This window comes from Sciurus vulgaris (assembly GCF_902686455.1).
Source record: "Sciurus vulgaris genome assembly, chromosome: 4".
Taxonomy (NCBI): Eukaryota; Metazoa; Chordata; class Mammalia; order Rodentia; family Sciuridae; genus Sciurus; species Sciurus vulgaris.
In genome coordinates, this window is record NC_136464.1 from 15,765,621 (window position 1) to 15,781,701 (window position 16,081).

Genomic DNA, 16,081 nt, shown 5'->3' on the forward strand with positions numbered 1-16,081 from the left:
AGATACTTTAAAAGGGTGAATTCTGCAATGTGTATTATATCAAAGTAGTATGTGTATTAAAAACAAAGTAGATGAGAGAGTTGTAACAGGCATAGAGATATAAAGTTGATTTTGGAATACAACTATTAAGGTCCATATATTGCTATGGGTTGGTTATGAATGTGTAATTAATGGATCAGTTACATAATCCACAGTGTCATAAGTCCAAAGACTCAGGCTGCCATGGTGACAGAAGACAGCACACTCAGCAATTCCTCTCAAGGTGGAATTCTGTATTTTAGTATAGGAAACAGCACTCCAGCTATTTATAATTCACATTTTCTTTAAGGAATAATTCTTTGCATACATATTATTTTAGAAAAGAAGCATAGCTCACAGTAAAGCAACTTTTGTTTTTGAATGAAGAATGGGAAACCATTGAAATGGGTTGATTTTTTAGATGGAATGAAAGTTTACTGATGTAACAATGCCTCTGTTCTCAAGATGCTTATATTCTAATGAAGTGGGTTAGAGAATAAGGAAAATTAGTTTTTAATTACTAATTGTTTTACCTAATAATTATGCTGATGAACCTGAACAGTAGGCCACAGGCAAATTATCAAAAGGGAGTATTGCCCAGCAAGCTTCTGTTCCATCAAAATGGTGGCTACTCCCTACTTTCCATGACATGCTATACAGTCTCATTTGGGTTTATGAAACACCCTAGATTTATGTCCAGACTCCATTCCTGTGTCCTATGTCCTGAGGGCAGCTCTAGATGTTCATAGTAAAGGATTTAAAAACTCATTTAGCAGTTTCTATTTCAGTTTGGGATCACAGTGTACAAACTACTACCAGATTTGGTCTCCTTTGAGGACCTTATGCCAAAGAAAATTGGCTCCGGTCAGGATAGACCAGAAGCCCTTAATCTTTTTTAAAAAGGTGTTCATTTTCCTGGAACCCCCCACACCACCCCCAGAGTTTGACATTGCAGGCAGCTGCAGAACAGGACGGCAGAGCCAGGCTGAATGGAAAGTCCAGTGTGCCTGGCAGCTTGGGGGACATCCGTACAGTGAAGCCTCTGGAGGCAGACAGTGAGTGGCGTGGTGGAGTCACCCTGGGCTGACAGCCTTCCCACCTGCCCACTCTGATGCCTTGTCAGTTCTTTCTCTAAACCTTGTTTTCCTCATTGATAAAATAAGGTACTAAAAGCTTGAGGGTCAAATGAGGATTAAAGGAAAGAAAACATGAAAGGCGATTAGCACAGTGCCTGAAAGGGTGTCACACAGAAAATACTACTGTCACCATATCTAGAAAGGTGCCTGAATGTGTTCAATAGGCAATTGTTGAGTGGATGGATGGATGGATGGATGGGTAGATGGATGAACTGACTCCTAATCACAGGTAGAGAACATTATTTCACAAACATTTTTAAATAAGAAATTTTTGGAACATAGAGAAAATAGGAAAAAACACCCTGCTATATGGAATTTTACAGTTTTGCCGTATTTGCTTCAAATTTTTTTTAGAAACAAAATGTTACAAATACAGCCGAATTCTCTCACATGGTCCTCCTGAATCTCTTTAATCTCCTTTTACAGGTGGTAATTGATACCCTGACCTTAATGTTGCCACTAGCATGCTTTGGAGTGTCTATCGTTCTGTGTAAGTGAGTAATACACATTGATGTGTATTTTCACTCCTTATATAAAAGCATGCACACCTTGTTTTTTTTTTTTTTTTTTTTGCTTGCCATTATGCTTTTGACTTAATTCATGTTGATACATATTATTATAGTTTATTCTTTTTTTTTTTTGTGGTACTGGGGATCGAACTCAGGGCCTTGTGCTTGTGAGGCAAGAACTCTACCAGCTGAGCTCTCTCTCCAGCACACAGTTCATTCTTTTTAATTTTTTTTAAAAAAAATTTAGAAGTCAGTGAGTCTCACTATGTTTCCCAGACAGGTCCTGAAATCCTGGGCTCAGGTGATCCTCCTGCCTCAGCCTTCTGAACAGTGGAAATTAGAGGCGTGGCCCACTGTGCCTAGCTCATTCATTCTGTACTCATTCATTTTATATAAGTATCAAAGACTTATAGTATTTTATGACTATCTCACATTTTAGTCATGTATTCAAAGTGTGATTTCTACTAAATGCAGATTGCTTATGTATCACTGTAAAGTTGAAACATCATAAGCTGGAGACCATCTGTATGTTTTTCTTTGCTCCTCACGGGGGTTGTGTTTAACAGTTGGAGAAACTGAGGCCCCAGGAAATTAAATAACTTGCTCAAGGACATAAAACTAGTAAGTGGTGGAACTGAGGACTCGGAGTCTCTTGTCACAGGCTCTTGTGGTCGCACAGTAATAATGAAGGTGCAACTTAAATATCATCAATAGTTTTCCAGATGCAAAAAGAGAAAGCTATTTTTTAAAAACCAAAATTTTGAAGTAGGGGCAGTAGCAACTATCAGGCAGTTTTCAGGAAAAGGTAAAAGTCATAATTCTCCTGAGGATACTAATGTTTGCTTTTACTCATTAATCTACGAGAGAACCATACAAATGTCATAATCAGTTCAAAGGAGAATTTTGAAATACACATTTCAGGCAGGGATGGAGGTGCATGCCTGTAGTCTCAGCGAGTCAAGAGGCCAAGGCCAGAGGACTGCAAGTTCAAGGTGCCTGAGTGACGTAGGAAGACCCTATCTCGGAATAAAAAATAAAAAAGGACTGGGGATGTAGCTCAGTGGTTGAGCACTCTCTTCATTCCAAGAAGAGAGTGAGGGAGGGAGGAAGAAAGACACATGTCTAGATCAGAAATATTGAGATGAATATGTAAATGCAGACAAACTGATTTTTCCACAGGGTGGGAGGAAGATAATTGAATTCCTAGCAGACAAGACAGAGACTGCAGGCTGTCAGTCAGTTTCCTACACGGCAGGGAGGTACAGAAGAGTTCACCAACGATGAACAGCGCTTGTCAGAGGACCCTCTGGTGTCGCAGCATGTAGGCAATGCAGAGTTGCCCGAGCCGCCAGTTTTTTTTCTGCACAATTTTTGTTGGCACGACAGACAGGCTGAGAAAGCAGGAGAGGTGTCCCCATGCTAGGGGGTTGTGGAGAAGGGAATGGGCAGGAGCCAGCCAAGGATAGAGTGATGGTGTTTGTTCAAGGTTGTACAAAGTTCAGTGTGCACTCTGACCTTTCGCCCTGTCCTTTTGTGCTGGCCAGGCTCAGCCCCCCAGTAGAGCCCCACCCCAGTCTGTCCCCTCCCCCAGGTGATAGCCTGTCCTTTCATTTACTCCTGTTTCAACCATTAAAATTCACCTGCTCTGTATTTCATTTCTCAAGTTCCCAACTTTTGCCCAGTTACAGATTCCTCTCTCTGACAACCTGAGGTTTTCTACAGGGGCCTGTCCCTCTATAATTGTGTCCCTCCCGGCATCCACAGCCCTGGTCTTCTCCTGAGCCTGCCTCTCCTGCGTATTTCTGTGCTTTCTATCTGTCAACTTCTCTTCCTTACCAAAATCTGGTCAGGCGCTTAGAAAAAACTGAATAAGCGAGTCTGCCTCAGGCTAGGCCTTCCTTTATTTTATTCAGCCAAGATGTGTTGTGCTGCTCTGTGACTATGCACAGCGCTGGGCGCTGCAGGTATAATAGCCCAACGGAGTCCCTGGTCTGCTGGTGAGACAGACATGTAAACAACCATTACCGTACAATGTGCCCAGTGCTATAGTTGTATGTACACATCACACTGTGACTACAGAAGAGGTGGCATTAGTTCTGCTTGAACTGGATCTGGGAGCATGGGTGGAATTTTGCCAGAGAGAAAAGGAGGGCAAGAGCAATCTGGGTGCTGAGTCCTCCTGCCTGCTCAGGCCAGCTGGTGACAGCAACTAGCTGCTCCCCTGGCTCTGCATCTGCCCAGACAAGGACAAAGCATCATCTGCTCAGAGAGGCCTCTTGGCATCGTTGGGATTCCTGTCAGCAGAATAAGTTGGGGCAAAAGAAGTACCAGAAAAGCAAATGTTATTCTTCCCCTAAATGTGTGTGTGTGTGTGTGTGTGTGTGTGTGTGTGTGTGTTTGTGGTGTGTATGTAAATAGTGTGTGTATGTAAATATGAGATAAGACTATGGATAAATAAATACTATTTTTATTTCTTAATTAAGGCTAATGGGTTCATTTAGAAGTTTGGATCTCTGGAATTTTATCAGGAAAAAAATGTGGCTGGACAGTGAACTCTGATTATAAGGCTTAAAATGATCTGCTGAGGGTTAAGTTTATCAGGGCCTTTGATCATGCTGGAGGGTACCTTCTAGACTGATGGGTCTAGGGAGAGCTGGGACACATTGACCAGTCTCCTCAACTGAGGTGTTTCAGTGGAGCCCTGCTGGCCAGGCTGAGTCCATCAGCCACCATCCTAGGAGCTGTAAACGTATTTATTCCTGGGTTCAAGGTCCTTGTGCTGGCCCACTCCCCAGAGGTGAAGCTCACTTGTCAGGGGGTTACTGTTAACTAGGGAACCTGTTCCAAATGGCATCAAGCCTGTAATGTGCTTGGAAAAAAAACAGTTAATCCTGTAGCATCACCAGGATGGACTTTGAAAAGCTACTTGATCTATAATAAACAGTGGTGGCAATTCTCCTTATCTTAACTGAGCACAATTTCCAGTGATTCCTTGAACAGGCTTTTATGGAATTATCTGTGATACTTAGTATGACCTAGATTTACCAGGTGGGCTGAGGACCCTTAAGGAACAAAGAAGGGGCTGATGGGGGTGGTCTCAGATTGGGTTTGGTTTTAAGCACTGTTGGGAGGAAGTCTGTCATTGAGACACACCAATAGTTATCCTTGTTTATTTGCACAGTTGGAATTGTGAAGGTCAAAGATACATGGCAAGCCAAGGTCAGACACCGAATGAGAAGGTCAACATTTTATGTCGTGTGCAGAAAGCAGATTTTGTTCTTGTTTTTCTTTAAGATTAAAGTGTTCCTGCTTTCTTCTTTAGATCAGAATGCTTCATTCCTTACCTTGATAGCTCTGGAAGGACTTTGGTTAAGAGGTCAGTAAGGATGTTTCAGGATGAATAAAGGTTATCATTCAAAGGCTGCCAGAAATCATTCCTTCCCAAAGATGTATCTCTGTACTTTCTCATTGGCCAGAGCAATCTGAGTCCTAGAAAACATATTTCTTAAGGAAGGGACATTGGACTTCTTAGGTTCACAGATACCTTTTCATGGCTTAATTTTGTAGGATTCATGATGATAATTATTCTGAAGCATGAGGAGAAAACCTGTTTGGTTAAAGAATGGAGAGTCTGGAGATACTTAACCACGGGGGAGATGGGGTTGTTCAGAGGCCGCCAGGCTGCTAAAGCAGGGAGCCCCAGACTCCATCTGGAACAGCCAGTGCAAAGCTACCGGGATAGTCCAGCAAATGACAAGAGTGTCCAAACACATCTGTCAGTCTCTGCTTCTAATTGGCCTCTGACACAGAAACCTGGACACGGGGATGGATGCCCTTGTAACCACACAATAGCCATAGTTGTATGTAATGTGCCTGGGTACCCACCGCCCATTAAAGGCCACCAATCTCTTCCTATCGTTTAAGAAGGGGAGGAGTCAGTGGCCTTAACGAGTTGCTCTCACCTCGTGCTCTGAAGGTGGGGTGGTGAGGTGTGAGGCTAGGAATGGGCATCAAGCTCAAGACTCACTACTGTGGCCGTTTAATCAACTAAGTGACCTTGGCCAAGGTCCTGTTAGTTCATATAAGAACTGAGATCCTACCTCTCAGGGTTTTTGTGGTCTTTTGCTTTTTGAGATTGTTTATGTAAATTGCTTAGTTTCAGTATCTTGAAAACATTAGGCATTAAAACGTGTGTTTCCCATTTTATGGAGAATGCCTAGATACTTAATTCTCAGACTCCAAAACTACTGACAACATAAATTTTATCATTTAAAGAAAGGATACCAATGGTCCTGTTTTTAATCCATTAGTTTCTCATTATCTTCCCCTCTGTCCATCATCACCCAGGCCGTTCTTTGCCAGTCTTCCCATGATGTTGACCACTATTGTGGTAATAACATACGAACATGAACAAAAATCAGACAGCACAAGGAGGTGAACCAGTAAGTATGCCTCAAGCATGCTCCTAAGGGAAGCCATTATCAACAGTGTCTTAATGTTCCTTCCAGAAATGTTCCCTCTATTTAAGCACATTCGTGTCTTGTTCTTTTCACAAGTGAAAGCAACCTATAATACTCTTCTGCACTTGCTTTGTTATTGCTGCTGCTTGTGGTTTTTTAGTTGGCATCCATTTTGAGTATTACAAACCCACATTATTTGGAAGATCTTGGACAACATGGGAGCTCAGGTGGCTCAAGGCAAAGATGGAATTTGGTTAAGAATCTAGGACTTGAGCACCTTTAAAAACTGCAAGGGATTTAATTATATTCCTTTGGTTTCTAGTCTGAGTCCCCCTGGAAGACCTCTGGGTTAATTATGGGTTCCTGGGACACTTGGCAGACACAGCTGCTGCATTGCTGTTCCACGGAGGTAATTAATCATTCTCGCCTGAATCAGGAACGAAGCGCCATTCCTTGTCCTCATTACCAGTAGTTTGGGAGAAGGAAAATTTTTTAGCAGAAATGGAACCACGTGTGATTCTTTTCATAATGTATAGCGGTGTGATAATCAAAGGGATGTTTCCATATTGGGCTTCGCATCATAAAATAGAGGGTAAAAGCATGTGTATGTGGGAGGATCAGTGAATCATTTAATTCTTCAGGGCTGATGCCGGGATAATTTGGAAGTTTTATTTGAAGGGGACCATACATCCTTACTTCCCACTTACTGTCTTTTTTAATATTACAGAATCCTAAGTTGAACAGATGTTGGTGGTCATCTATCTTAATGAGTAATTTTATATATTTCTCAGTTGGAGGCTGTTTTTGTCCCTTAGGGGACACTTGACAATGTCCAGAGACATTTTTGTTGATCCTACCTGGGGGCGGGGGAGGGCTTTCTTGCAAAAGCCAGGGATGTTGCCAAAGAGCCCACAGTGCACAGGACAGCCCCCCACAGCAACCCAGTTATCTGGCAGTCAAAAATGTTACAGGTGCTGAACTTGAGGAATCCTAGTTGATTGGACTAGTTTAATGATCTCTCTGTGGTTTTGGTTTTATTGTTTTTGTATTTAGGTGATGGGCAGGAATGCCACCAAGTAACGGTCATATACCAAAATAATTTCTTAGGACCTGAGACCTCCCTTCCCTCTACAGGCATCTCAGAGTCTCTCAGATCAGTGAAGCACATCAGCACGAGCAATTGACTTGTTTCCCCAACCAATGGCCATGGTATTTCTCTGGTGCATCATTGAAAAGTCTATCTTAGGGCTGTAGTATCCCCAGCCAGAGGTGTGCTAGGGGCTCAGTAGTATCGGGTGGGCGAGTGCATGAGTGAGATGCTATGACCTCGATGGAATGGCTTGCAAGCAGTGGTCTGAGCAGAAGTTTGTAACCGTATATGCTGGGCTTTTTCAGTAAATATAACTTACAACTCAATGAACTCGAACAGCTCAGTGTTCATGCAGTGGCTGCCATTAATGGATCTCACCATCTCTCCTGTACTTTCCTGCTGTTTCTGTTGCTAATAGTTCCAAGCAGCACAAGCAATTGTAGAAAATTTTATACACAATTGGCAACTGCATCTGTAGGAGCAGTAAGCATATAATAACTCAGTGTTAAGACATGCATCAAAACCACTCAGGAGGAGTTATCGTTTGTTCTGGCGGGGGGGGGGGTTTTGTGTTGTTTTTGTTTTGCTCTCATTTTTTGTTTTGTTTTGTTTTGTTTTGTTTTCTGAGTGGGTCTTGCTAGATTGTCCAGGCTGACCTGCAGCTCTTAGGCTCAAGTGATCCTTCTGTCTCAGCCTCCAGAGTAGCTGGATTCAGTTGTGCACCTCTCTACCTGGCCTGTTCTGGAGTTTTAAGGGACTTGCGTTTCCCTTGGATTCCCAAATCTTGCTCTCATTGAGACAGGATGATTTGAACTTGAAAAGTTCATGTGATCTTAACAGATAGTATCTATGTTCAAGATGAGGTTGAGAAAACCTCCCTCCAAGTTCAGGAGGCAGTGGTCCCCACATGAGAGGGTGTTGGCACCTGTTTTCTTCAGGGGGCTGTGGGCATTTGTAATTTTCTCTCTTTACTGATTTGAGGCCCTTTTCTGTGAGACCCTTATATCTTTCCTGTTTGTGCACATCTTTTTTAGAGCTGCTGTGGCTGAAGAGAGGCAACTAGAGCTGGAGAACCACTGGCCATAAAAAAATAGGAGGATCTAATTTTCTCACGAGGGGTAACATGTCCATGCCTGGAACGAGGATGGAAGGTTCTACATTCTGTCCATTTCTTTTAGGATAGGCACTTGGCTGGCCTGGAGGACTCCAGATGATTGTCTGAGACAGTTAACAGTGACTCTTAGGATGGGTGAAAATGCACTTCTAGTACTGCCAGAGAGATTTTCTGCCCCATTCTTACATCCTTTGGTGGAAACACTTGGTTGTTTGGGCTGGTAAATAGAAGAAATGGGGATAGGCTGCACTTCCTCATGGCTCTGTCTGATGGCCTTGAATTTGATTGTTCTGACCTGTGCAATCAACTCAGGTGCTGTCTGTAACATATTGATATTACTTATGTTTGTTTTCACATTATGATTCTGTTAATTTTCATATTTTGAGTGTGCAAATGAAAGTATTCTTGCAAATGAAAGAAAGTATGTGATTGAAAATGAGAAATTACTGTTCAGAAGGAATTTTTCTTTTAGACATGTATACTTGCATTTTCAGCTTAAATAACCAAGCACTGTAAGTATTATATGTTCTTATATGTTTCCTGTGAAAGGGAGAGGTCATGATGAAGGCCAAGTTTCCAAAGAATGTCCTTGCCCCTTGACCTCTTCCTTCTCCCTCTGCCCCTTTCTTCCTTGGCCATCTGACCATGGAAGTGAGGCAGTTTTAAGACCTGTGCCCAGGGACGCTGACTCGAGAAGCCTCGTTAGCCTGGATAGCTTATCAGGGAGGAGACGTTGTTAGGAAGTACGTGTCTTTTAAGGAATGGAATTTGTTTTTTGTTTGGTTTTACTAAGTGTGTTCTTACTAGGGAAAGAGCAGAAGATTCCCAAATTCCCAGGTTTGTTCTTTCCTAGCAACTGATTTTGCTTGGAAAGAATTGAAGGAAAGGAGATCGGATACTGATCTTAGGTGTTGTGAAATGTAATGGTGTTTGGCTAGCTAATTAGGAGGAAAGGGCACAGTTCCCTGTGTGGAGCAACTAAGTCGACTGGAATTTTCATTCTTGGCTCTCTTCTGACCCCCTTGGCCCTCAGCCTGACTGGGGAATCTTTTTGCTTTTTCTTCCCTGGGTCAAATAAGAAAGTCTGTGCTTATATGAAAATGAGTTTATTAAGAGCAACACATTAAATCTGAGGACCTTTTCAGAGTTTTGAAACTTTAGATGTGGTTTCTGCTTTGGTTTTTGTGTTTTTCTTTTCTTCCTCTTACTTTCCTTTTCTTCTCTCCTCTGTCTGTAAGAGTTGACATTGGATCACTTCTTGACATAACAGGAAGTCGGAGGGAAGGAGAGAAGAAGAGAGAAGAAGAAGAAACTGGAAGTTGACTTTTTTAAAAATTACAATCCTCCTTCTTGTATCTTACAAGAACATAATGTGGGGTCAATTTGTTTACTTCTTATTACAGCACATGGATAATTGTCTTCTAAGTGCTTTCCCTTGGTTTTCTGAATCTATATATAGTTTACGTAAACGATCTACGATTAACCTCTGTGCAGGCCACACAAACCCAAACCAACCCAGCCGAGTGTGTGTAATCCCAAGAAACAGAGGAGAGCTTTACATTCCTCCCTGGAGCTGCCTTCAGGTTACAGGTTGAAGGACAGCACAACCTCAGTAGCACATGGTCACCGGACACCTCCAGCTCTGGTTTGGGAATCTTTCGGTAATCTCAGTCACAATAACACCCCATGTCCAGAGTTCCCAAATCTTTCTCAAGAGCAGCTTTCAACTCAAGTTGCCAGGATTACTGGCGTCTTTCGCTGCCCGTTGTTGACAGCCTCTTTTTTGAATGCTGTGTTTGGCTAGAGACCCAGAAGCGCAGTAGCAGAGCAAGCACTAGATTCCATGTCTAGAGAACCGCATTCTGTTCTCAACTTGATTAGCCTGCTGATCTGCAGCAAGTCACCTAACCTCAGTGAACTTCAGTTTTCTCATCTATAACGTGAGATGTTAGGTCTGAGTCAGTGGGTGGTTGCATGATCTAAGTGAAGTTAATTAAAAAAAACAGCTCCAACCCCATGATTAATAAACAGGAAGCAAAGCTCTCAATTCCAGGCAAAGCAGCATGGAAAGGCCACTTCAGAGCATACACAGGGTTCTAGAAAGTAAATGTTTGTGAGGGCTGATTACATTTATTGCTGTTCCTCTCTGGGCATCTCTGGGAGATGACTTCCAAGTCCAAGTTGATGTGTTGACCCTGTAAATACTGCACCTTCCCAGGACAGAACACAGTTAATGCAGACCAGGTTGAAGTTGGCTTCTCATTTTGTTCCGTGTTAGTTGTCACCCAATCCACTGAGTAAATCTTTAAAGGAGACTCAGCATGGTATCGATCACATGCTATTGTTTGCACCTAGAAAAAGATGTATGTGAATTCCTCAGGTTTCTTTATTCTCTTCCTGAAAGGAGTAGGGTTTTCTTAAAGGTGTGCTGTGGAATGAGGCTGGCAGATTGAAGCGAGAAGCAAGTCACAACTCCCTGAAAGCTCTTCAGTGTTACTAAAATCAGACCAACACAAATGAAAATGCTGTGCTTCCTCTATGTGAATACAGTGGCAGCAAATGTGGGGTTAGAAGCCTTTTAATTCCCTTCACTGGGTAAGAAAATCACTGAGGATGGCTTTTGGACAATCCATGGTTTTTATTTTCCCTTTCTCTTCATCTAGCACTTAGCTTTGATTTCTCTAGGATGCATAGTTCATTGCCAGATCTTATTACTATGTGCTTTAAAGCCATTCTACCCTCCACTGTCTCTTGGTTACATGGCTCCCCCCAAATGCAGGAGATTTTAGTGGGTTCTTAAAGCCATTCCATCAGAAAGTGGTTGTCTTGTCCTGGTTCCAGCAGAGACCTCAGCCTTGCTCTTTGGCCATGCTTGGCAAGTACCACACATGCCCCAGGAAGAGGACTATGTGGCAGGAGTTGGCTTCCTGAGGGAGTCTCACTCCAGGATAATGTCCCCTTGGCTGCTTTCTGTTCTTCATTGAATCATGAGTCAGATATCAAAATGTGCTTCCCAGCTTTGATATGGAACTAACTGAGCAAAAGATGTATATTTCTTACAGGAGGGAACTGTGGGGAGGTGGGGGGAGAGGATCTGATGACCTGGAGTTTTTTATTTGTAACCAGTGAGAAGTACTTCTAGAAAATCACTGGCAGTTTTGCTGAGCGGTTCAACATGACCCCCACAGCCCCAAAATTCCTGTGTCGACAGTCTGCACCAGGGCTGTTCCCCATACCATTCAAAATTTTCACTAATAGCATCAGACTGGGAGCTCTCATCCAGGTCTTCTATTTGCTTAGCATGCTTGTCTCAACATGGTGACAGTGAAATAAAAACTAAACCCAGAAAACCAGCAGGGCTTTGGAGAGCCTGTGAAACAGAAGGCAGCCTTGGTGGAGTGAGTGTAGCTTATCTGATTGAAGGTATCCCAGGCTAGGCTGCAGGGTTTTTTGCTCTTCAATTTCTTATCTTCTAACTCAAAAACTCTACACCAAGAATACAAATAATCCAATCGACAAATGGGCTAAGGAAATGAACAGACACTTCACAGAAGAAGATGTACAAGCAATCAACAAACATATGAAAAAATGTTCAACATCTCTAGAATAAGAGAAATGCAAATCAATACCACCCTAAGATTCCATCTCACCCAATTAGAATGGCGATTATCAAAAATACAAGCAACAGGTGTTGGCAAGGATGTGGGGAGAAAGGTACACTCATACATTGCTGGTGGGGCTGCAAATTAGTGCAGCCACTCTGGAAAGCAGTGTGGAGATTCCTTAGAAAACTTGGAATGGAACCACCATTTGACCCAGCTATCCCACTCCTTGGTCTATACCCAAAGGACTTAAAATCAGCATACTACAGAGATACAGCCACATCAATATTCATAGCTGCTCAATTCACAATAGCCAGATTGTGGAACCAACCTAGATGTCCTTCAATTGATGAGTGGATAAAGAAACTGTGGTATATATATATATACAATGGAATATTACTCTGCCATAAAGAATGATAAAATTATGGCATTTACAGGCAAATGGATGAAATTGGAGACCATCATGCTAAGTGAGATAAGCCAATCTCAAAAAACTAAAGGACGAATGATCTCGCTGATAAGTGGATGATGACACATAAGGGGGAGGGTGGGGGGAGTTTGTGTTAGGGTTAGGGTTAGGGGTTAGAGTTAGGGAGGGGGACAAGAATGGAGGAAGAAAGGACTGTTTAGAGGGAAAAGAAGGGTGGGAGGGGTGGGGGGGAGGGAAAAAATAATAGAATGAATCAAACAACATTATCATATGTAAATTTATGATTATACAAATGGTATGCCTTTAACCCATATACAAAAAAAACATGTATCCCATTTGTTTACAATAAAAAAAATTTAAAAAAAAAAGAAATAATCCGATAAAGGGAAAAAAATTTTTTTCTTATCTTCTACTCATATTGTGTTGCGTTGAAAACCATCTCTTACCTCTGCATTGCCGAGTTTAGGTCTTGCGAAGGAAATACGAAAGCTTTCAATTCTAGCACTAATGCGCTCCCTGGAGTGCATGCTCCCTCTCCTGAAGATGAATTCCAGGCCGGACTGAATTCCAGCCACTGCCCCGCCAGCTCCATTCCAACCCTTCGCCCTGCTCTGTCCTCCTGGGGACTAACCTCCATGACTACAGCAATGGCCTCCTTCACTTCTGCTTCTATGGGGGTTGCTGGACTGAGGATAAGAGGAGAATATGACTGGGGTCACTGTTGGTTGTCTGTTGATGGCCACAGGGCCTGACAGGTAGCCCTCTGCATTCATCAGATGCTAGTATCTTCCGACCCTTTGCCTCTTTAGGCCTTGAGTTAGCAATGGGTTTCCACTGGAGCTGGCCTCAGGGTGGGATGTGTCCATTGTGGGTTCTACCCCTTTGTAGGTTCCCCTTTGGTAAACTTTTTCTCAACTTCTCCAGTTTGAATGTTCCATCTGTTTCCAGCCAAGACCCTGACTGACATGCTGGTCTTGCCTCGGGCTGACTACCCTGGCCTTGGAGAATCATCTGTGACTTTGAGACATGAACCTATCACAGCTTTATTCTTGGCTTCCTCAGTGGTCTCCTCACTGTCCCCACGAAAATGAACATCAAAAGACAGGGAAGGGCTGTGGTCAGAGAAGCTCTAGAACATACCAGTAGCCTGTAGAAGCCCTTGCGTAGCCACCGAAGGGCTCATGTAAGTTGAAGTAGAGGACTATGAACAACCGGTAAAACAATGTGTCACAAACCTTGGTGAAACCGAATTTCTAGAGGGAGTCAGGACAGCAGTAGCCCTTGCCTTGCATGTAGCAACCAGAAACAAGGTGACTTTTGCTCCAGTTGTTCCTGGGATTGAGGGAAATACAGGTTCTCAAACAGACAGGTTGTATAGGGGCTCACACCCCAAAAGGAGGAGGAATATCCTGAATATTTTCCTAACTGTGGACTAGCCTCCTTAGACCCCAATATAAGCAGGTATAGTTTATAGATCATCTCTGGGACCCATAAGATGTCTTTGGAATTTTGGAATGGTGAGAGGCAAGCAATTGTTCCAGAACCTCACCCTTCCTAGTAATGGAATGAAGTATACAAATACTTAATGTGCAACCGTGGACCCAGGTTCTACTTTCCAGAAAACCAAAGTAAGTGTTGTGTCAAGATTCATGATGATACAATTCTGATAGTTGCCAAAGTCCCATTGAGTTGCTAACTTTGGTCTTTGGGGTAACTGAACCTTTAAGAGGAGTGGATGTAATGTTCATTGGGTGTCCTTGGCCTGGTATAGTGTAGATCTTAGAGAATCACGGGTTTTAATTACACGACCATTTTTCTTGCTCATGTGAGTGTATGCATGTGTGTGTATACATGTGTGTGCACACAGTAGGGACAGTGGCACAGACAGTTGTTATTGCTGTTCAGGGAGAGCTAGCTTTTGTGGAGGCTGAAGTTTATATAATCTGTGGAGTTCTATTTAGAAAATGTATGAATAATATTTAGGAAGGTTAAAATCAACAAATCACAAGGTTTCAAATGTGACAATCACCAATTATAAAATGCATAAAAATAGCATTGTGACAGATCTTTTAAATAATACTCTCCTTTCTACATTTTTTTTTGGGGGGGGTACTAGGGACTGAACTCAGAAGCACTTAACTACTGAACCACATCCTCAGCCCTGTTTTGTATTTTATTTAGAGACAGGGTCTCACTGAATCACTTAGCACCTTGCTTTTACTAAGTCTGGCTTTGAACTCATGGTCCTCCTGTCTCAGCTTCCCAAACCACTGGGATTATAGGCATGTGCCACTGTGCCTGGCTTCCTTCTATATTTTTGATAGCATGCTCCTTGATAACTTCTTTATATGACAATAGCTTTGTAATAACATTAATCACTAATTGAAATTTATTTTTATTGCTGGTAACTGGGATACATAAAACAAGCAATTTACACACATGTGTGCTCACTACTACAGTTTTAGGTCTACAAATATAGGAATTTTGATAATGTCCACTTAACTTAGCCATTAAAATGTATGGTGTATTTGTAACTTATCTGTTTCATTATCAAGCATATTTATGACAGGAGAGAACTTCCACCCTGACTAGGTACAGATGGAAGCTGAATCCTCTGCTTCTGATTTTGTATGTCTGATGGCTAGATTTTCCCACGGAGCATCTTTCTGCTTTGTTCACTTGAAACCTTCTTTCCCTTCGGTGCTCTCGTACTCCAGTGCAGGATGCTATGGCACACCTTCTGATCATGCGTGACTTCTGGTCTTGCATATCTGTGTCATGGCTGTAAGTGAGTCAGCATAGGAAAGACTAGGAATGCTCCTGGAAATCACTTCCACACCATGCATTAATAGCTAATGTTGGGCTGGGGAGATAGCTCAGTTGGTAGAGTGCTTGCCTTGCAAGCACAAGGTCCTGGGTTCAAATCCCCAGCACTGAAAAAAGAAAAAGAAAAAAAAAATAGCTAATATTAACTGCTCCTGGAAGGGTCCACAAACCCTCCAAATACGTTCCATGAAACCCCAAGCTAAATAGATCCTTAATGCAACTTCCCCTTAACCAAATTCTTAAAAAGTACCAAAACTCAACAAATACAAAGACCAGTGACAATTCAAAACTGACCTACAACAGGGGAGGTCAAATGGAAAGATCTGGTAGTCTTAAAAGATTATAATTTAAATATCTTCTTTGGTACAAATTTTACTGATATGATCATGCGAGTAAATACTAGGACTTCTTCCAGGACTTTGAAAAGGATTTCTGCAAGTTAGAATCTCTGGAGATTAGCCTGGTTCAGTGGTGTATGCCTGTAAGCCCAGCTACTGGCGGGCAAGGGGTGAGGCAGGAGAATAGCAAGCTCAAGACCAGCCTGGGCAACTTAGTCTAAAATAAAATAGAAAGGGGTTGGGGACGTAGCTCAGTGGTGAAGTGGAGTGCTTGCCTGGCAACGTGTGAAGCCCAGTTCAATCCCTAGAACTGTCAAAAACCAAAAACAAACAAAAAAATCCCTCACCATTGCTGAGGCTGGCTTTGAACTTGTGATCCTGAGCCTTTGGATTTACAGGCGTGCGCCACTGCACTTGGCTGAAATGATAGTATTTTTGATATATAGGATAAATAAAATAGTTGGCAAAATTAATTTCATCTGTTTCTTTTTACTTATTTAATGTGTTTACTAGAAAACTTTAAATTACATTATGTAGACACATCGTATTTCTGTTGAC

The 16,081-nt window shown here is 42.3% G+C and overlaps 1 protein-coding gene and 1 long non-coding RNA gene across 2 annotated transcripts in view; one reads left to right on the forward strand and one right to left on the reverse strand.

Annotated features, from left to right (window-relative positions):
• The window catches only part of ABLIM1 (actin binding LIM protein 1), a 307,615-nt gene that overhangs the window by 33,913 nt on the left and 257,621 nt on the right, over positions 1 to 16,081 (forward strand). The gene's annotated exons all lie outside the window — the stretch shown is intronic.
• On the reverse strand, positions 11,429 to 15,787 carry LOC306660021. The gene is made up of 3 exons (XR_013763526.1): positions 13,595 to 15,787; positions 12,773 to 13,537; positions 11,429 to 11,803 (listed from the first exon to the last, which is right to left on the reverse strand). It is a non-coding gene; the product is annotated as an uncharacterized lncRNA (long non-coding RNA).